This window comes from Melozone crissalis, unplaced genomic scaffold, assembly GCF_028551555.1.
Source record: "Melozone crissalis strain CALT ecotype California unplaced genomic scaffold, PUWL_Pcris_2 ptg000046l_1, whole genome shotgun sequence".
Taxonomy (NCBI): Eukaryota; Metazoa; Chordata; class Aves; order Passeriformes; family Passerellidae; genus Melozone; species Melozone crissalis.
Window position 1 is genome coordinate 4,429,158 of NW_026535824.1, and position 20,705 is coordinate 4,449,862.

The following is a 20,705-nucleotide window of genomic DNA, read 5'->3' on the forward strand; positions in this document are numbered from 1 at the left end:
AGAGAATTCCTTTAAAGTCTGGCCCATATCCTCCCATTTCCCACTCCAGTCAAGATTTTTCCTGCTTTGTTTTACTTCTGAATCAGGAGTCTCTCTAACCCCTCTAGAAATCTCGGCTTTCATTTTATATACACTCCAAACAGTATAGAAAAGGCTTAATAAATTAAATGCCAGAAAGATGGTTTCTTTTAAACTCAGGGGAAATTCAATATTTTCTAATAGAGATGTCAACAATTTGGAGGAAAAGAAGGAAGACAAAAGCTGAGAAGCCCCTTCCCCTTCTTCTCCCCAAACAAACTGAGTACACAGCCATGACAGCAATCCATACATTCCTGAAACAAAGTCTTTCATAAACCTCCGACAAATCAGCGCACATACGACCAGCCCAATGACTATTCTGGTTAGTGCCCCCCGCTTACAAAGGTTACTTATTAGGGACAACACCAGAGCTATTTCTGGGTAAGGAAATAACCCTAGGGACCACAAAGGTATTAAAGCTTCAAAAACCCCAAGGGACCAGAAATACCGGCAAGCTTTCACCCCAAATGACATTATGAATTACCAATATGCCCACAAAACAACCAAAACCAAAATATTATTGTTATAGGTTTTTTTCCACTGGCTTTGGCCTCCGTTTCCTGGCCAACGCACCAAAAAGATTGTCCTAGTTTAGGACAAATTAGGGGAAATCTCCAAAAGGGAGCCCCCCCAAAAGACAAACCTCCAACCACCCCTCCCCCAATACCGGGTTCGGGAAGGAATTTCTCGGAAAAGCAAAGTGGAAAACAAAACCTCTTTATTGACAAGTAACAAAAGAACACTCCCCAAAACAAGAAAAGAAAAGAAACCAGGAAGTGTTGTGGAGGGCTCTGAGCTTCTCTCGCTCACTGCGGAGATCCCGCCGGACGTCCCAGGTCAGGTCCGGAGCCGGTCCAGTATCTTCAGGGGCGGGTAAGAAAGAGAGGATGAAAGAAAAGAAAAAAAACAGCGCAGAAAGCAGAAAGCAGCAAAGGGGAAAAAAAAAAAAGGCAGCTATCAGCTAGGGCTAAGGCAGAAGCAAGCAAGCAAGCCGGCAAGCAAGAAGGCCAGCAAGCCAAAAGCGAAAGTGCCCCAGCCCCACTCACTCCTCCCTCCCCGCCCCGCCAGGCAAGACTGCTGGGGGGGGGGGGGGGGGGGGCTGGGGGACCAGGCAGTGCCACTTGTGCCCTGAGGTGCCCAGCTAGGATTGGATCTCTCCGAAAGCACCTGAGGGAGAGCAGAGCACCTTGCAAGCTGCAGGTCCCTGACAGCCCCGCAGGGCTCCTGTCCCATCAACATCTGCTCTGCTGCAGTCTGAAACAGGGCCCAGCATGGTGCTGGGATCATCAGAGAGCTGAGGTGTGTGCTGGAATTCAATGCCCTCCCCATCCTGCAGCAGCCCTGCATTTCCCTCCTGCAGCCTTGGTCTCCAGCACAGCCATGGAGGCTCTTTGGGCTCTGGACTGTTGCTGCAGCCCCCAAGGGCAGCTGAGCTCTGCCTTTGGCACAGTCAGGTCTGGTCAGCACAGGCCATGCTCAGCAATGTCTTGTGTGAGCCTGGCCTTGCTGTCAGCCCCAGCAGCGGCTGGGCCTGTGCTGGCCCAGCCATGGTGGCCCAGCCCCTGTGCAGGCCCAGCCCAGGCCAGGAGCATTGCGACTGGGAACGGCCCCTGTGCCGTGGTGCCCACAGCAGCCTTGGGGCTCTGTGCCCCATGGCCTCCCTGCTGGGCAGCCTCTGCCAGCTCCTGCAGAGCCCCTGGCACGTGTGGGACTGCACAGAAACCCTGCGCCGGGCTCTGCCGGCCTCTGGGCCAGCAGAGAGGCAGCCAGGGCTGGCTATGGCTGGGAACAGGCCCTGACCCTGCAGGAGGATGGAGTTGGGCCACAGCCAAACTCAGCCCAGGCAGAAGCTGGGCTCAGCAGCCAGGGCTGCAAAGGCCTGGGCACAGAGGCTGGTGCTGACAAATGTTCTGGACCCCCTCCCTCCTCCATCCCTGCCATCAAGGGCACAGAGCAACCTCCTCTCTGGGCCACTTGCCTGTTTGCAATGCCTTGCACAGGCTCTGGCCCTACCTCACAAGGCCTGGCCTGAGTTCTGCCCCTGCACGCTCAGTCAGGCTGAGATGGACACTGATGTTTTCTAGGCCAGGCTGTCTGAGCCCAGCCCAGCTCCCTGCAAGCTCTGCCAGCTGCCCTGAGCTCTGGGCAGCACCAAGGGCCTCTCCCCAGCCCAGCCCAGCCGGCTCTGGCCCCACAGCTCTGCTCAAGCCAGGCTGCTCTGGGCACTGCCCCACGGCCTCAGCCCCTGGCAAGGGCACAGCAGCAGCCACAGGAGTCGGCTCCAGCCATGAGGGAAGGTGCTGGGCCAAGGCCAAAGGAGGCTCCCTGGCTGCCCTGCTCCCCTCGGCCTGAGGTGCTGAGAGCTCTGCAGCCCCTGCTGCCATCCCATCTACCCAGGGCAGCACAAGAGCCCCGGCCTTGGGGACCTCAAGAGCTGCTCTTGCTCCAGGCCCAGGGCCCATGCCAAAGCTGGGGCAGCCACAAAGCTGTGCCCATTTCTGTTCATTGCTGCTCTGATGGAGATGGATCCTCAGCCACTTGGAAGGTGCTGATGAATTTTACTACTCCAGAGGCCTCTTCTTTCTTGAGCTACTCAGTTGAGGAATTCAGTGAAAAAGGCTATTAAACATTTGTTTAAAACATTTCAACAAGAAAACCCCGTGGGAAATATTGAAGTTTTCAATTGTTCTGTGGTTAATTAGTCAGATTTCAGAGGTGTATTTAAAGTGAATATAGTATATTGAAAACTAAACAGAGAGAACTGGTTTTGTCCAGTTTTCTTTTCTTGTTTATAGATTGGTATCTTGTTTATAGATTGGTATCCAGTTGACATGGATCCCCAGCACCTCTTGACTTCAGGAATTAAGTAAGAAAAGCTCATAAACATTTGTTCAAAACACCCAAAACAAGAAAATTCCATGGGAATAATCTAAGTTTTCAGATCTTCTGTGGTTAATTAGACAGATTTCAGAAGGCTATTCAAAGTGAATATACCATATTGAAAACAATGCAGAGAGAACTCTTTTGTCCTGTTTTATTTTCTTCTTTATAGATTGATATCAGCAATCCCCAGTTGATATTGATCCCCAGCACCTCCTAATGCAGTTTGAGCAGATATGAAAATCAAGACCCTTCATGGCTGACAGTCAATCACACTTTGTTCCTACCCCAACACCACCATTTCTCTCACCCAACCCCTGGCAGTCAGAGCAGCTGAGGAATGGGGTCACATCCAGGGGTGTCCCCAGGGCTCAGGATTGGGGCCAGGTCAGCGAAATCTCTTTATTGCTGATCTGGATGAGGCCATTGAGGGTACCCTCAGTCAGTTCCCAGGTGAGCCCAAGCTGGGTGGGAGTGTGGCTGTGCTGGGAGGGCAGGAAGCTCTGCAGAGGGATCTGGCCAGGCTGGAGCCATGGGCCCAGGACAATGGGATGAGGTTCACCAAGGCCAAGGTCTGAGTCCTGCCCTCAGCTCACAACAGCCTCCAAATCCCTGGCTGTGCCCTGCCCCTGATCCCCAGAGCCTGTCCTGTTTCCTTCATCCCTGCATTGCCAAGAACTTTCTGGGACAAGGGAGCTCTGCTCTGGCTATGGAGGGAAGTGCAAGTGCAGCCACTGGAGTGGGAAACACAACTCATCGGGTTTGTGTCCTTTGGGGGTCAGGAACTGGTGAGACTCAGAGGCACAGAAATTTTCCCTTCATGGCCAACAGACCACAGTTGAACAGGAAACAATTTATTAACAATTATGAAGGGCAGACTTTGGCTTATTTAGGATGCAGATTTGGGGAGTAATGAATCAGGCACTGATTTCTTTTTAAGGAAAATATCCCTTACAAACAAAGGGGTCCAGGAAGGATGGACACATTTCAAGAAAGTAATCTTAAGGGGGAAGGAGCAGCCTGTCCCAGTGTGGCAAAAGATGAGCTAGTGAGGAAAATGACTGGCCTGGCTGGCCATGGAGATTTTGTGGGAACTCAAGGGTAACAAGAGGTGCATCAACTTTGGACAGAAGGTCAAGCAGCTTAGGAAATGTTTAAGGATGTTGTAAAGTCGTGCAGAAAAAAAGTCAAGAGGTGAAAACTCAATTAGAGTTTAACCTGACCACTTCTGTGAAAAAAAATAGACAATGTTTCCACAATTAAATTAATAGCAAAACATGGGATAAGGAGAACCTCTACTCTTTATTGGATGCAGTGGGGAATATAGTAACTAAAGATAAGGAGAAGGCAGAGCTACTTAACATCTTGTTTCTCTCAATTTTCAATATTAGGACAGGCTGTCCTCAGGACAAGTGCTCTCCTGAGCTGCTAGATGGGCACAGGGAGCAGAACAGCCCCCCTGGAATCCAGGAGGAAGCAGCTGGTGACCTGTTGAGCCACTCAGATGCTCACAGGTGAATGGGATTGGATGGGATCCATCTCAGGGGGATGAGGGAGCTGGTGGATGAGCTCCCCAAGCTGCTCTCCATCATTTACCATCAGTGCTGGCTCAGCAGGGAGGTCCCAGAGCACTAGAGGTGCCAGTGTGAGCCCATCCTCAAGAAGGGCTGGAAGGAGGAGCTGGGGAACTCCAGGCCGGTCAGCCTGACCTGGGTGCTCAGCAAAGTTATGGAACAGATCACCTTGAGTGCCATCCCAGGGCATCCACAGGATGGCTGAGGGGTCAGAGCCAGCCAGCGTGGATTTCAATGTCTGCATGGAATGGTCTGGATGACGGGATTGTCTCCAACATCAGCAAATCTGCAGATGACACCAAACTGGGTGTGAGTGTGGATCTGATGGAGGATGGAGGTAGGAAGGCTCTGCACAGGGCCCTGGACAGGCTGGATCCAGGACCCAAATCCAACAAGGTGAGGTTTAACAAGTCCAAGTGCCGGGTCCTGCACTTTGGCCTCAACAACCCCTGCAGCAATACAGCCTGGGGACAGAGCGGCTGGAGAGCGGCCAGGCAGAAAGGGACCTGCAGGGACTGATGGACAGCAGGCTGGGCATGAGGCAGCAGTGTGCCCAGGTGGCCAAGAAGGCCAATGGCTCCTGGCCTGGATCAGGAATGGTGTGGCCAGCAGGAGCAGGGCAGGGATTCTTCCCCTGTGCTCAGCACTGCTTGGGCAGCACCTCGAGTGCTGTGTCCAGTTCTGGGTCCCCTGAGGAGGGCAATTAGAAGAAATTTGTATCAGGAAGAGTAAAGAAAGCAAAGGTGAAGCAGAGGAAATGCTGAGGGCAGTTTGGGGGTGGCTGCTAGGCAGCCCTGGCTCTGAGCAACAGCGTCTGCAGTGGGACAGGAAACTCCCAGCTGATGGGAACAAACTTTCTGGCTGACTGCAGAGGCCAGGACAAAGCTGAGTGGTTTCCCTGGTGTTCCCCAGCCCTTGCTGGCCCCAGGGGCTGATGACATTTGTGCTCCCTCAGGTTCATGTGCCCACACCAACAGCATGGGGGTGCTCCCGCTGCTGTGTGCAATGCAAACAGGGGCTGCTGAGCCAGGTCTGCCGTGTCTGTGCCTGCAAGGATGAGGCACCTGTGTGAGCTGGGGAGAGGCCAGGGCTGCAGAGGGGGGATGTTGTTGGCAGCTCCATGTGGACGCTCTGGGACGCTGCCCTGGGCTGTGCAGCACACTGGGGATGGATCAGCCCCTGCTCTGCTGCTCCTTCCCATCTCCCCCAGGGCCCTTGCAGAGCCCCAGCTGTTGCTGCCCTCAGCTGCCATTGCAACCCTCAGGACAAAGCGGTGCCAGGGCTGTTCCAGGTACAATTGCAGTGACACTTGTTGGTGCCACCAGGTGCCATGGCAATGGCCATGGGGCCCGGTCCTTGGTTTGGTGCCATGGCAACCAATGCCCAGCCCCGTTGTGATGGTTAGTGGCCATAGAAAGCTGCCCTGGCCCCTTGCTCAGGGCTGGTGTCACTGCCCAGAGCCAGAGGGGATCCCTTGCTGGGGGCTGTGCCATGGCCACCTGCCCTGTGCCGCGCTGGCCGCTCAGGCACCAGGAACCAGCAGCCAAAGGCACTGCCAGGGCCAAAGGCCAGGTCAGCCAGAAAGAAAGGGGCAGGACTGGGCACTGTTTCCATGGCAATGGGCACTGGGGGCACACCTGGGTCACCCGTCCTGGCAGTTGCCATGGAAACCCCTGGCAGGGACTGAGGGCACAGCCCTGGCACTGAGACACTGCTGGGCCGGGTGCTGAGCACAGGGCTGAGCACGCAGAGATGGTTTTGTTCTTGCTGAGCTGCAGCACAGCCAAGGCCTGTCCTGCCCCTCGTCCAGCCATGCTGGGGAAGGGCTGGGGCTGCGGGGGAGCTGGGCAGGGGACACAGCCAGGACAGGGGACCCCAACTGACCCCGGGGTACCCAGACCAGAGCACATCATGCTCAGGGTGTGAAGGGGGGAACAGGGAGAAAGGGGGGAATTTTGGAGGGAGGGCTTTTGCCTTCCCAGGGAACACCTAGGCAAGAGGGCGCCCTGTTTCACCAGTGGGCAGGCTCACTACCAAAGACACAGACACCAACTGAAGGAATTGTGTCATTTATATCATGCACAGCTGCAAAGATTTACAAAAGGATAAGCTCAGCAAAGCACATCATCATTAGCAGAGAATTACAAAAGAAGCTCAGCAATCCATCAAAACCCATCATTACATTTTGATGACCAATCCCTTGGTGAAACACTAGAGGTGTTTGTGGCAGACAAAGATTCTGGCTGACTATCAAGGTACACCTTACAGACATCAGTAGTACTTTAGTGACACCGTTCTTCATTCTTTTTTCTCAATCATTCGAATTAGGAACAAGAATTCTGTTGTCCATGGAGCTGCCACCATGTTAATTCCAGAATAATGCCCCAGGGCCCTTTGCTGTTCAGCTTTCCCATGCTGTCTGTGGCTAACAAGGCTTGGGGGGCCCTTTCCCCTCTGGCTGGAAGGGGCTGGGTCCCAGTCCCTGAGGGGCACCCAGCCTCCTGGATGGAATTCCTGTGCAAGTCCCTCAGTGTCACAGCAGCCTTCACATGGAGCCCCGTGGATCAGAGCATTTTCCACAGGAGCCCTTGGGGCAAACAGGGAGATCTGGTCTGGCAGGATGTGTAAAACAATATCCTGTCAGATTTACTTGTTCTCACACAGAATCCTTGGCTGCAGGGACACATTCCCATTGTTCCTGCCCAGGTTTCAGGACTCAGAGTTGTCTTTCCTAGGAGCTGCTCCTTCAGCTGCCTCGGGAGGGCCATTTGGCCTCCGACCCACACTCTGGCTCCATTATTAGGGCTGCTGGATCCAAACCCTTTATCTCCACAAATGGTGGTGACTGGAGGTGGATCTCCTTTTTTATCAATTGCTCTTAGAGTTGCAATATCAATAATTGTGCTACCCTGTCACAGGGTTGAATAATCCAATCTTGTTCATTATTGTTTACAGAATTACTGTAATTTCTCCTGGATATTCTGCATCAATTCCTCCTGCCATGACAGGAACACTTTGCAAGGCCAAGCTCCAAGGGAGCAGTTACCAAAGCAAAGTGTCCTGAAGGAATCTGAATTCCTGTTTCAGTATTGACAGCTCTCATTTGCTTTGAATTTCTCCTAATGAACTCCAATGCATGAAGGCCCAGCCCTGCAGCCTCTGGGCCGGCCCTGCCAGGGGCCATCACAGCCAGAACAATTTCCCAGGCAGCCCAAGTCTCACTGCCCATGGCTGGATTTGCAAATTGGGGGCAGCCGTGCACAGCCAGGGGGTTTCCATTTCCCCCATGGGCCATTGTGAAGGGCATGGAGCACATCTGGGAGATGGGTTCTCCATGGGCAAAGGTTCCCTTCTCCTCATCTTTCCAACTGCTCTTTTAACAACCCCTTCACCCTTTCAACCAATCTTGCAGCTTGTGCATACTCTGGTACATGAAAGACCCTGCAGACAAAATCGCTGTATTTTTCACAGGAACAGACAAAGCACTCTGCATCACAGTATCAGCACACCCTGTAAAAATAGCCAATTTCCTCCCTTCCTCCTTTTTCCATTGTATACAATCTCACAAAGTTGACCACTGACATTAGGGTCCCGGCCAATCCTGTTCTGTAGGGTATTTAGTGTTACATCCCTGAGCAGCCAAAGATACCAAATTAGTATTGTCAGCACTATTTCACATTATTATTATATGTACATATTTATATATAAATACAGATATAGACATGTAGATATAGACATATATACATTAAAAGCTATAAATATAAACATGAAGGTCTTATTATACTATAAATATGTATATAGTTATTTGTTATATTGATATTTCACTTGCACAAGGGCATCTGAGCTCAAGCTGAAAACCTTCTTCTGTTGCTCCTTGTGGGAGCATTCCAACAATCATTGTTCCTTCTGAAGGTGCTGTTTCCTATGTACTCTCAACAAATTCATCTTTGTCTGCCCAAATCCACAAGGTCTTTTCCTTTTCCATATACAATTTTTGGATGCATTTGAAGACATCCAGGGGTGCAGCTTCTTTTACCCGACTGCCCCACTGCTCCCACGGGGCTCCGACCTCAGCCCACTCCAGAGCCAGGGAACTCCAGGGAAGGGCTTCCCAGCTGGGAATTTCTGATGGCACTGATTCCTCACATTTACACTGAACAAGTGACATTTTGTTGGGATCTGGCCAGACTGTGCCAGTTTTGTTTTACCAGTGGGCAGGGGCAGCACCAAAGGCACAGACTCCAACTGAAGGAATCAGTGTCATTTCCTGCAGTTCAGAGCAGCAAAGAATCACAAAAGGAGCAGCTCAGCAATGCACCCAACCATCCCCAACAAAGATTGCCTGCAGAGATTAACAAAGATCCAGTAGCATTTACCCTCAGGCTTTACCATCCCCCAGACCCACACAGCAGCTGGGGAAGCTGTCACAGCCAAGGGCTGCAGAGCCACTCCTGGGCACTGGGAATTCCTGCAGGTGCCTCCAGCCCCAGGTGAGGCTCCAACCCCGCTGGGAGAGGGCCCAGCTCTGACAGTGCTGAAGGAACAAACTGACAGCACTGCTAGTGTGGCAACATCTGCTTTCATCCACCTCTTGGGTCCCTCCCAAAGCCTGGCCAGGGCTCAAGGAGGAACCAAGGGAGCTGACTTTGACCATACAGCCCCAAACAAGGCCAGATGTCAGATTTCATGGCCTTGTCTGGCTTCTAAATACACAAAGGTCAATACATGTTTGTTGGAGAGTTTTTCAAGAATGACTTAAAGAAAAGGCCATGAGACATACAATTGAGACAAAAGTATAGGGGAAAAGTAAAAGCAGTTTCTAACAGCTCTCAGCCTTCTGATTTGTATAAACGATTAGACTCTCTCAGGCATCATTCTATAAACAATGGAGTTCTCAGATTGTCTTCCCATAACAAGTAGAACACCGTCTCTGGGAAGGCCTGCCATCCTGAGAACAGATGTAAACGTTTTGGGAACACTGGTTTCTGTTTTAGTTTTTGGTTTCTGTTTTGGTTTCTGTTTTTAATAAACAATTGTAGGTATTCTAAAACAAAGGGAGTGGTTAGAAATTTCTCTGTTAGCCTATCATGACATTGGATTACAGAATATGCATGAAGTTCGTTAACTTTGTTATTTAAGGTGATTGATTGATCAATAAAATTGGAGTTCGATGCATTAAAGGATGGTCGTCTCCCCCTCATCTCCAACACATGTTTCACTAACGAGTGGCTGCATCTATCTCACTGCTAATGACCATGCATATTTCATCAGGGAGCAGATACAAAGATAACCTTTGCTTGGAAGGTTCATCCAGAGGCCACCTTTGTCTCAGGGCATGCTGTCCAGGCCTCACTCAGGGCTGGTGTCCAGGCCTTGGCACTGCAGGGACGTGGTTTAGTGCTGGGCTTGGCACTGCCCGGTGAGCGGCTGCACTGGGTGAGCTCAGAGGGCTTTTCCAACAGAAAGGATTCTGTGATTCCATGATTATATCCACTGCATCCAGCTGGGGCTATTTTAGCAGCATTACTTTGCTCCAAAAGTTCCCTCTTGCCCAGCTCCTGTGGCCTGAGGCTTCAGCTCCTTCAGCTCCTGGTGCTGAGCTGCTCATGCTGAACGAGACGCCTCGGAGAGAAGAACACAGTCCATGCAATTCCTTCTGGGACACGGAGAGGGGAGGCTGTGCAAACAGGAGCATTGTTTGCTGTGGCCTCCTCTCTGCCCTTCACGCCTTTCAGTGCTTTGAACCAGCCAAGAGCTTTCTCCAAGAGTGCAATGGAGCAGCTGTTCCTGCTCCCGGGCCTGGCTCTCTCCAGTCTCTGCCCTTGCCTGGTTCTGTCCCTCGTGCTGTGCCCTCTGTTCCCCCAGGGCTCAGTGGCTGCTGCTCAGGACTGTGGCACTGGCACAGATCCAGTGCTCCAGAGCCTCCTTTCTGTGCCCTTGGAGCTGCCTGGGCACAGCAGCCTTTTCCATCTGGAAGCTCCCCATGGACCGGGAGTGCCCAGCTCCGTTCCCTGCACAGCCTCCAGGAGCCCAGGGCTGCCATCTCCAGTCCCTGATGGCACTGGGGGCTCCCAGGTGCCTCAGGCTGCTGTGACACCGCTGCACACGGGAGGGAAGAGGGGCAGGGGCTGTGCTCAAAGTCAGCTCCATGTGCTGCTGCTGCTGCTGCTGCTGCTGCTGCTGCTGTGGGGTCATTTGTGCAGCCCTGGCCTAGAGTCAGGGATCAGATCCTGCCAGTCTCTTCCAGCCCTGGCTGCTCAGAGTTTGGGCCTTGGAGCCTCAGGTGGCCAAAGGCAGCTGCTGCTGGTCCCTGGGTGTGCCCGTGTTCAGCAGTGCTGCTCCATCAGTCTGTGCCCAGCAACGGGGAAAAGCCGGGCTCTGCCTGACCAGCTCAGCCAGCAGGAAGGGAGCTGCTCCACACAGGAACCAGGAGCAAAGGATGTTCCTTTTGTAGGACATGTTTTCTATTGAAAGGAAAAAAAAGGACAAAGGGAAAAATAGGTAAATGGTAAAAGATAAGAGTAAAATCCAAGTGTTAGTGAAAAAAACATAGTGAAAAAAAACAAAATATAAAGGCAAAGTTAAATTCTGTGCATTAAGAGGTAAATGATCTTTTTAAAAAGATAACTCAGTTATTTACATTGTAAATGTGCTGATGGCATGCATCCATCTTACTGACCTCAGCAGCCTTTTAAAAGATTTTGGGCTTTGTTTCCAACATTGGTATTTGAAATTGTGGTTGAAGCACAAGGAAATTGCTTTGTGCCCTTCCAGCTCCAAGCAGGACTGGGAGTGGAAACTCTGTCAAACCCCAAATCCTTTAGAAGATGACCTTCCTTCTCAGCCTGGAAATGAGCTGCACATTCCCTTTGAAACTGTGTCTCTAAGAAATCCCTGACAAAGTCCCACTTACAGCTTTTTGCTCTGGTTTGGCAGTGCAGAAGGGCAATTCTCCATCCACCAGCTCCAGACTCCACTGCCTCAGGAGCACGGCCCACTTGCCAGCTTTGGCCCACTTGTGGCACTTCTAGAGGAGGAAGAACGTGCAATTGCATAATTCCAGCCAATCAAGAAGGAAGAATGGGACAGACAAAAGAGATCCAGGCATTCAGCTGGGACTGTGGAGAGTTTGGGTCCTTGCCAGTTGGATGTGTGTCCCCAGCTGCAATCTCTGGGCCTGCAGCAGAGTCTCACTCACCTGCCAAAGCAGAAAGCTCAGGCACTGTGCTCGCAAAGGGCTCGTCTGATGCAGAGCTGTCAGAGCAATGTGAGGGCAGAGCCAGCCCAGCTGGGCCCAGGGCTGAGCCCAGCAGAGCCCTGGCAGAGCCCAGAGCAGCCTCAGCACCCACAGAGCCCGGCTGCAAGGAGAGAAAGCAAAAAGTGCCCGTCAGCTGAGAGCTCCTGTGCCCTTGTGCCAAGGCCTGCGGTGCCCAGGCCATGCTGGCTGTGCCCAGAGCTGTGCCCAGAGCTGCCCATTCCTGCTGCCTTTGGCAGCAGAGAAGGAGGGCAGCACATGTGCCCAGCCTGCAGCCAGCCACGGCACATGCAGCCCTCAGCAGCTGCCCAGAGCCAAAAAGCAGCTGGGCAGCTGACTGAAGAATTCATTACATCTGCCCCAGCAAAGGGGGAACCTTTGGTGCCCAGCCAGGCCGTGCCATGCCCAGATCAGGGAGCATCCCCCTGCCTGTGGACTCACCTGCGAATTGGGCCTGGAGCCTGGCTTTGAAGAAGGTGCCAGAATCCAAGTCCATCATCTTCAGCTGGCCAGGCTGGGAAGAGATTGTCATCCTTGAGGTTGTCCTTGGTGTCTCCAGCAGCAGCCCCACCTGGAACAGCTTCTCCAGAGGCTCCTTCTCCTGCCCTGGGGCCAGACCAGGCTGTCAGGGCTCTGCCCAGGGCCCCAGCCATCCATGAACAGGACAAACAAAACCAGGGGGATGGTGGTCACCAGTGCTTGCCACACCAGGTCTGCAGCTCAGCTCCAGCCCAAGAGCTGCATATTCCCTTCTGCTGACCCCTGCTCAAAGCTACAGGCAGGACAAAACCAGCCTGGTTTGCTTTGCCACTGATTGCCAAGAGATGCGTGGAGCTGGTACCTGCCAGGCCCCTGGATCCAAATGTGCACGTGGATCTCTCCCATCTTCTAGGGCAGAGGAACACCCTTCACCCAAGGATGACAGAAAAGATCTTCTAAGGATGGCCTCTCCGAGGGCTGCATGGACAAACACCTCTTAATGATATCCTGGCAGTCTGGGGAGAGAAACCAGAAATCATCGGTCAATTGGAGAAGTTGCCCCCCTGTTCCCATGCCCAGGCCATGCTGGGTGTGCCCAGAGCTGGGCCTAAACTTCCCCATGGATGTTCTGTTTGGAGGACAGCAGGAGAGCAGGACATGTGCCACCTCCTCAGCAGCTGCCAGAGCGGGATGCCCATGAGCCTGCTCCTGTCTCCCAGCAATGGTATTGCCCCCGTGCCCAGAGATGAGGATCCACCTTGAGAGAGCCATCGTGGGAACAAGATCCGCCCCCGGATGATCTCCTGGCCCCTCCTGAACGGGTGCTTCCCCATGACCAGGTGGCACAGCAGGAGGCCCAGGGACCAGATCGTGGCTGCCTCGCCGTGGTAGCGTTGGTGCTGGATCCACTCTGGTGGGCTATAGGACAGGGTTCCTGTGGAACACAGACAGAGATCAGCAGGGGGATGCTGCTGCTCCCAGAGCCTGGCCCCAGCATCCCTGGCCATGTGGGGGTTGCCCCAGAGGCACATGGAGTGAGAGCTGCCCTCTCACCAGCACCTGGGACTTGTGCACAAACTCGGGGCTGGAAAAGAAGCCACCGGTGCTGGAAGAGGGCAGCACAATCCCTGGGAAGGCCAAACCATGACACACAAAGAAGAAACCCACCCAGTAGTGGAGAAAACTCACTCTCCTCCCCACCTCCATGGCCCCCAAAAATGTTAATAAGCCAAGGCAAACAAGGAGAGCAGAGCAGTCCAGCCCTTCCTCACCTGCACACCAAACCATCCGGGCACGCGGTCAGGCCTCCCTCTCTGCTACCCCCATGGGGGTTTGTGTCGGGCTGGCTGCCCTAGCTCCAGCCCCAGCCCAGGCCACAGTGGGTGCTGAAGGCTGTCAGCAGGGCTGGGAGCTGGCCGCCCTCACACCCCACCCAGAACAACTCGGCTCCAGCATCAATCCTATCCCGGCTGCAATAGGGGGAAGCCCCAGTGCTGCACGCAGGCTGGGCCACAAGATGCCCAGGAGCATCCCCTGCGAGGGCTCACCTGCAAACTGGGTGTAGGCTGTGTCTTGGAGGAAGGCGCCACAGCCAAAGTCGATCAGTTTCAGCTGCCCGCTGGCCAGGTCGAGCAGGACATTCTCGGGCTTGATGTCCCGGTGCAGGACCCCGCAGCTGGTGCAGTGCCGCACGGCCTCCAGCACCTGGCGGAACAGCCCCCGCGCCTCCTCCTCGGGCAGGAACCCCCGCTCCGCCAGGAAACCCGAGACTTCCTGGCACCGCTCCGGACGCTCCAGCACCAGCAGGAAGCTGTCGGGGAGCTCAAGCCACTCCAGGAGCTGAATAACACCACCACAGCCACGGGACACCTTGGCCAGCAGCACGATCTCCAGCGGGGCGCTGGTGCCGTCGGGCTGCGGGAGGAGCGCGGTGCCGTCAGTGGGGCCGAGGCCGTGCCGGGGCTCTGGGAGCTCTCAGCCAGCCCGGGATGCTCTGCACGCCCCGCTCACCCCACGCCCGCTCTCCCCGCAGGGCTCACAGCGGCTCCCACCCTGCCGGGCCCCGGCTCCTCGCCGCCTGGCACGGCCCGGCTGCTGCCGCTGGCCCCGCTCACTCACCAGCTCGCCCCAGTGCCGGATGCGATCCCGCGGCACCCGTTTGATGGCCACCTGCGAGCGAGGGAGAGCAGCGGGCTGAGCTGGCCACCCGTCCCGCCGCGCCCCGACCTTCTCCTCCTCCTCCCTCCTCCTCCGCCCCCTCCTCCCGTGCCCGCCGCCGGCCCCGCCGCTCACCGGGGCGCCGTCCGAGAGCCGCGTGGCCGCGAAGACGCTGCCGAAGCCGCCGCGCCCCAGCAGCGATCCCAGCCGGTACCGGTCCTGCAGGGCCTCGTGCGCCTCACCTGCGGGCGGGACGCGGCTGTCAGCGCTCGGCTTGGGGCCAGCAACGACCCCCGAGCGCCCCTCACCCGCCCCGGGCCCGGCATCCCCACCCGCCCCGGGCCGCGGCGGCTTGGGGCTGGCGGCCGCGCTGCCGAGCGGCGGAGCTCGGGCCGGGGAAGCCGCAGCGGAGGTGGCGGGAACGGCCGCGCCGCGTGTGTCCTCCGCGGGCCCCGGGAGGAGCCGGGGCCGGGGCCGGGGCCGGGGCCGGGGCCGGGGCCGGGAGTGGACCCTGCGTCGGGTCCGGAGCCGGGCTCGGGCCAGGCGGAGCCGAAGGGCGGCGATGCCGCCCCCGCACCAGGCACTGATGCCCGCCCAGCAGCGCCACCGCCAGTACGGCCAGAGCCGGGCGGAGGCGAGACCGCGGCGGGACGGCCGGGGCCGGGCACGGGGCAGCCCCGCCCGGGGCCGGGGGCGGGCCGGGGGCATGGCCCGGCCCGGCAGGGGAGAGGGAGGCGGGGAGAGGAGAGGGACGCCGGGCAAGGGACCCCGAGACAAGGGTGCCCGACAGCGGGAAAGGGAGAGAAAGAGAAAGAAAAAGAGAAATGGAAAGAGTGTTGAAAACTATCTGTTTGCTTCTGCTGCTGTCGCCGCTGCTGCTGCCGCTGCTGCTGCTGCCGCTGCTGCAACTGAGGCACCGGGGCCGTTTGTCCCCGTGTCCGTTCCCCGCTCGCCCCACGAGCCCCACGTTCGAGCCCCGCGCGCCGCGGGGACAGCCCCTCCGTCTACCCAAACACGGGAACTTTGCAGCCTTGAGCCCGGATGCAGAGCCCTGACTCCTGCGCACTGGCACAGCGATCCCCTCGCCTGCTGCTGTGCATTGTCCTTGCTGAGGGTCAAACACTTTCGGGGCACCTTCCCTTGGGGTAGGATTCCTACCTGACCCCAGCACTGCACTTACATGTCCAGTGTTGCTTTCCAGTAAAAAGAGGAGAAGGAAAACTGTGTGTGGCTCATGGTATTTTAGAAGGCCTAAAAATCCCTAAGTCACTGATCTTAGAGGTGAGGTACATCTGGAATTACTGGGATGCAACATGGAAAAGGGAAGCATAGAAATAAATAGAGGAAAACATCTTGGATTGTTTCTTCCATTTTCATTTCACTTCTGGAAAGCTGTTTCAGTTTTCCAGGAATCTTGTCCTGTCTGCTCTTCCCAAGAATCTCTCATGGAGAACAAGGTCAAGCTTCTGTCACAAGATTTGCCACCAGGAAATTATGCCACTTGTGAAGTTTTCATTGTGACTGTTTGTGCTGGCTTAGGGCAAATTTTGGGAGGAAACCTCCAAAAGGAATCCATCTAGAAAGAAAGTTCAAGCAGCCCCTACCCCTACTAGTTCAGGAAAAGACTTCCCTCGAGAAAAGTGAAAAAAACCCCAGTTTATTAAACAAGTAAAGTATTCACAAGCATGAAAAATGAATAATATTAAATAAAACCTCGGACAGTGCTGAAGAGATGGAAAATTCAGAAAGTCCTTGTTGTGGGTTGTAGTTGGCTCACTCGGTCTCTTCTAAGTCCCTCTGGTTCTGGAATGCAGCGTCCCAGAGCTCGGGGGGCCACAGGTGTGAGCTGCAGGTGTTTTTCTGGGTTTTCAGTCCAGAGCAGGTTTAAACAGTTCCAAGAAAAAGGAAAGTCACAGTCCGAGGAACTTCTCTTCCTAAGCTAGCTAAAACCAAATTGCTGGACCTGGGCTGTGAAGGCATTGGGAAATTTCCAAATCTGTGCACTGGAGGTCTCAGCAAACACTAGATCTGGATGGTGCTGGAGTCAGAACCTTGAAATTTCCAAATTTTAGATTTCTGTGCCAGCAAATCACTGGACTTGGGCTGTGCGGGCACCAGGAAATTTCCAAATCTGGGTACTGGGGCAGCAAACACAAGACATGGGAGGTGCCAGACCCAGGAGCAGAAAGTTGCCGGGTTTTGGATTTCTGTGCCAGCAAATTGCTGCACTTGGGCTGTGCCAGAATAGGGAAATTTTCAGGTCAAGGCACTGGCAGTGCCAGCAAACCCCACATTTCAGGAAGGATTGGATCTGGACCCTTCCCTTCCCTTCCCTTCCCTTCCCTTCCCTTCCCTTCCCTTCCCTTCCCTTCCCTTCCCTTCCCTTCCACAAGGTGCCAGAGGGGCTGGACAGCAGCCAGGCAGAAAGGGACCTGCAGGGACTGATGGACAGCAGGCTGGACATGAGCCAGCAGTGTGCCCAGGTGGCCAAGAAGGCCAATGGCTCCTGGCCTGGCTCAGGAATGGTGTGGCCAGCAGGAGCAGGGCAGGGATTGTTCCCCTGTGCTCAGCACTGCTTGGGCAGCACCTTGAGTGCTGTGTTCAGTTCTGGAGCCCCCAATTAAGAAGGACATAGAGGGGCTGGAGCGTGTCCAGAGAAGGACAACAAGGCTGAGGATGGGTCTGGAGCACAAGAGCTTTGAGGAGTTGCTGAGGGAGCTGAGGTTGTTTATCCTGCAGAAGAGGAGGCTCAAGGGAGACAGGGCAGTGTCAGGGCACAGGGTGGACTTGATGATCTCCAAGGTCTTTTCCACCCTTGCTGATTCTGGGATTCTCTGGAACCACCCTTGGAGCAGTTGCAGGAGGAGCCCTGGGCCTCCTCTTCAGAAGCTCCAGCAGCCCAGGCCCCTCAGCTTCTCCTGCCAGCCCCAAAGCCCATCCTGTCAGTCCTGCAGAGCCTCTGCAGCTCCTCCTCACTGCCCAGAACACGGAGTCCCAGAGCCAGACACAGCAGCCCAGATGTGCCCCCCTGGCCTGGGGTGCCTCTGGCAAGGGAGCAGCACCAGGCACTGCAGGAGCCTTCAGACAATTCCTGCAGCACTTGTAGGATGATCCTGCTGCCCAAGGGATGTTCCCATGGTGCCAAGTCAGGAACTGCAATGGGGAGTGGGGCCAGAGAGGAAAGGGCAAACAGGGATGGGCTGTTTGCAGGGGAGGGGACAGGGCTGGGCAATAGGAAGAAACTTGCGGCAGGAAGAGTGAAAAAAGCAAAGGTGAAGTCAAGGAAATGCTGAAGGCATTTTGGGGGTGGCTGCTAGGCAGCCCTGGCTCTGAGCAACAGCGTCTGCACTGGGACAGGGAACTCTAAGCGGATGGGAACAAACTTTCTGCCTGACTGCAGAAGCCAAGAAAAAACTGAGTGGTTTCCCCGGTGTCCCCCAGCCCTTGCTGGCCCATGGGGCTGATGGCATTTGTGCTCCCTCAGGTTCATGTCCCCACACCAACAGCATGGGGGTGCTCCCTCTGCTCTGTGCAATGCAAACAGGGGCTGCTGAGCCAGTGCTGCCGTGTCTGTGCCTGCAAGGATGGGGCACCTGTGTGAACTGGGGGAGAGGCCAGGGCTTCAGAGGGGGGATGTTGTTGGCAGCTCCATGAGGACGCTCTGGGACGCTGCCCTGGGCTGTGCAGCGCACTGGGGATGGATCAGCCCCTGCTCTGCTGCTCCTTCCCGTCTGCCCCAGGGCCCTTGCAGAGCCCCAGCCATGCTGTTTGCCCCCAGCCTGCCCACGGCCAGCCTGAGGCTGCTCACGGGGGTTTCTGTGCTGAGCATTGGCCTGGGTGTGTTCTTGAGAGAGCCTGGGCAAGGAGCCTGGAGCCCCCAGGCCCTGGGCTGAGGCGTCAGCGCTGCCCCAGCAGTGCCCATGGCCTGTCCCTGCTGCAGCCCCGGCAGTGCCACCCCCAGGGCTGTGCCCGGCCCCGAGAGCACTCAGGCCCTACAGCAACACCAGGGCCACCAGGGCAGCGGGGCAGGGCCACGGCAGCAGCACTGGCAACACCAAGTGCGGCTGCTGCTGCTGGGCACAGCTGCTGGGCCAGCACTGATCTGCCCCCAGCTCTGCACACAGACATTGCTGCTGCACCTCCAGAGAAGGCAACAAAAGGGCATCTCTGCAGAAAACTTGGCTGGGAGATCCTTTAGTTCCTTTAAAGCCACCAAGACTGCAGCCCCTCCTTGACACAGTCTGTGGCCACAGGAACTCTTGAGATACACAAAATGTGAAATGGAATGAACTGTGGCTTTTCTTTTGGAAAATATGGAAAAACTACAATCAAGGGAAAAAAAACCACCAGCAAGAAAACCAACAAGAGCTATCTAAGATGACTTTTATTACAAGTGATTTGCAAAAACTGTCATCTAATTTAGTCTTTCTGAATGCATCCAGCCATCAGTCTCCACACGGCAGCCTTGAGCTCCTGGTTCCTCAGGCTGTAGATGAGGGGGTTCAGGGCTGGAGTCACTACCGAGTACAGAACTGACAGGGTCAGATCCAGGGATGGAGAGGACATGGAGGGGGGCTTTAGATAGGAAAATATACCAGTGCTGATAAACAGGGAGACCACAACCAGGTGAGGGAGACAGGTGGAAAAGGCTTTGTGCCGTCCCTGCTCAGAGGGGATCCTCAGCACAGCCCTCAAGATCTGCACATAGGAGAAAACAACGAACACAAAACAACCAAAAGCTAAGGAGGCAGTGAAAACAGAAACTCCAAGTTCCCTGATGTAGGGTTTTGAGCAGGAGAGCTTGAGGATCTGGGGGATTTCACAGAAGAACTGGCCCAGGGCATTGCCATGGCACAGGGGCAGGGAAAATGTATTGGCCGTGTGCATGAGAGCAGTTAGAAAGGCACTGGCCCAGGCAGCTGCTGCCATGTGGGCACAAGCTCTGCTGCCCAGGAGGGTCCCGTAGTGCAGGGGTTTGCAGATGGACATGTAGCGGTCGTAGCACATGATGGTCAGGAGAGAAAACTCTGCTATGATAAAGAAGAGAAAGAAAAAGAGCTGAGCAGCACATCCTGTGTAGGAGATGTCCCTGGTGTCCCAGAGGGAATTGTGCATGGCTTTGGGGACAGTGGTGCAGATGAAGCCCAGGTCAGTGAGGGCCAGGTTGAGCAGGAAGAAGAACATGGGCGTGTGCAGGTGGTGGCCGCAGGCTACGGCGCTGATGATGAGGCCGTTGCCCAGGAGGGCAGCCAGGGAGATGCCCAGCAAGAGGCAGAAGTGCAGGAGCTGCAGCAGCCGCGTGTCTGCCAATGCCAGCAGGAGGAAGTGCCTGATGGAGCTGCTGTTGGACATTTGCTGATCCTTGGCATGTGGACCTGTTCATGGAGAAAAAGACAGTGTAGAGATAGAGGAGACACCCGTAAGCAAAATCAAAGCAATTTCCCATACGCTGTCCCCTGTAAGTGACACAGACCTCCTTTTGTGTTCAAGTGTTCTGCAGTTTTCTTTTTAAGCTCCCTCCATGTCTGTCTTGGTATTCTTGGATATCATAAGCCCTCAGCATTTTTGCTGCCCCCCGGGAGAATAGAGTGATTTCTCTGAGACAAAGTGATGAGTGGAGACTAAGGGGAGGTGTTCTTTCATTCTGATCTGTTCAGATTTTGTCAGGGGTTTAAACTTTAGCAGGTGGAGGGTGATCAACTTCCCATGTTTATTCCCAAAAATGCCTTAGGTACTGCTGAGAGCAGATGGATCCACCACAGCCCAGCTCCACATTTGTGGCCAAGGGCTCTCTTTGCTCATTTCACCAACCCAGCAGCATTTTCAGTGTAACAACACCGCTGCCTTTCCCCACCAATCTTATATCTCAGAGATACTCCAGGACAGGTTTGCGCCCTGGATTGAAGCTCCCAGCTTGGACTGAAATCTCAGGGACACTTCCAAGTGTCCTTATGATGGTATTGGATGAAGGGAGATGCAGCTCCTTCCCTGGCTGCACTGACAGCATTGCCCAGAGCCGGGCACTGGGGACAGCATCACCCTGAGCCAGCGGTGCCCCCTGCCAGAGCCCCCAGGGCCGGGCAGATGCTCCCAGCCCTGTGCTCTGCAGATGGAACTGGGCCCGGGGCTGCAGAGCTGCCCCACGGCTCTGCTGCAGTTCTGCCTGCACAGGAGGGGCTGCACACCTTGGAGCCCCGGCCCTGAGGGCAAAGGCTTGGCTGGGGCACAGGAGGGAGGGGGCTTGTTCAGAGGGAGGGGCTGCACTGGAGGGGATCCTGTGG

General features: G+C 55.1%; 1 pseudogene; it reads right to left on the minus strand.

Moving 5' to 3' along the window:
- LOC128943464 (serine/threonine-protein kinase pim-1-like) overlaps positions 1–19,395 on the minus strand; it is a 31,931-nt pseudogene extending 12,536 nt beyond the window's left edge.
- Between the last annotated feature and the right edge of the window lie 1,310 nt (positions 19,396–20,705).